This window comes from Meleagris gallopavo, chromosome 29 (assembly GCF_000146605.3).
Source record: "Meleagris gallopavo isolate NT-WF06-2002-E0010 breed Aviagen turkey brand Nicholas breeding stock chromosome 29, Turkey_5.1, whole genome shotgun sequence".
Lineage (NCBI taxonomy): Eukaryota > Metazoa > Chordata > Aves > Galliformes > Phasianidae > Meleagris > Meleagris gallopavo.
The window spans coordinates 3,922,895-3,923,754 of NC_015039.2; positions in this window are offsets into that span (position 1 = coordinate 3,922,895).

Below are 860 nucleotides of genomic sequence, written 5' to 3' on the forward strand. Positions count from 1 at the left end.
AACAGAAACCGAAAGCAGGCGGAGTTCCGCGGCGTCATCGCGCTCCGGGGCGGTTCCATATCAGCCCCCCGTGCCCCCAACCACCGCCCATCCTCTGCCCCCCTGCCCCCCCGGGCACTGAGTTCAGCCCCCCCCCGGTCTGCCGCACGGTCAGGCACAGGGCTGGCTCTGCACAAGTACATTTAATAAAAAATAAAAAAAATATAAAAAAAACACAAACGAAACCAATCCCAACAAAACAGTCACGTGGAATGGGTGGACGCGAACAGTGGGACAGGGTCTGGTCCCACCCCAGCAAGGCCAGTGAGCCTGTAGAGCAGCACCAGAGTTCACACAGCAAGGACAGCACGGGGGGTAAGGCAGCAGGCGATCAAATGCGGGACGAGGGAAGAGGACACGTTAACGCTACGTGGGATGCGTCCCAGCACAGCTCCCATGGAGGTACGGGGACACACGGGCATAAGGAGGGATGCAAACAGCCCGGGGCTGCAGGACAGCAAGGGGGAGGGGGGGTAGCCCCCCAACCACAGCTAGGAGCTGGAAGAGCCCCCACCACTCCCTGCAGGGCTACAGGCAGTGGGGGGAGAGCAGACGGCTGTGCTCCTGCAGGAGGGAAGAGCTGATAGAGGCAGCTGGAGGAGGGACATCCCCCAGCTCAGCACCTCTGCCCTGCAGCCCGGGGGGGCAGGGAGGTGCCCCACAGTACATTCAAGAAGAGGGGCCGGCGCTGCCCGTGCACGGACAGGAGCAGGGGCTGAGGTCCGTGCAGAACACCAAAGCACTTGTGTGCCCCTGCCCTGGCACCGAGCGGGGGCAAAGGCACAACCCTGGGGGGAGAGGCAGCCCCGCTGCAGCCCCCC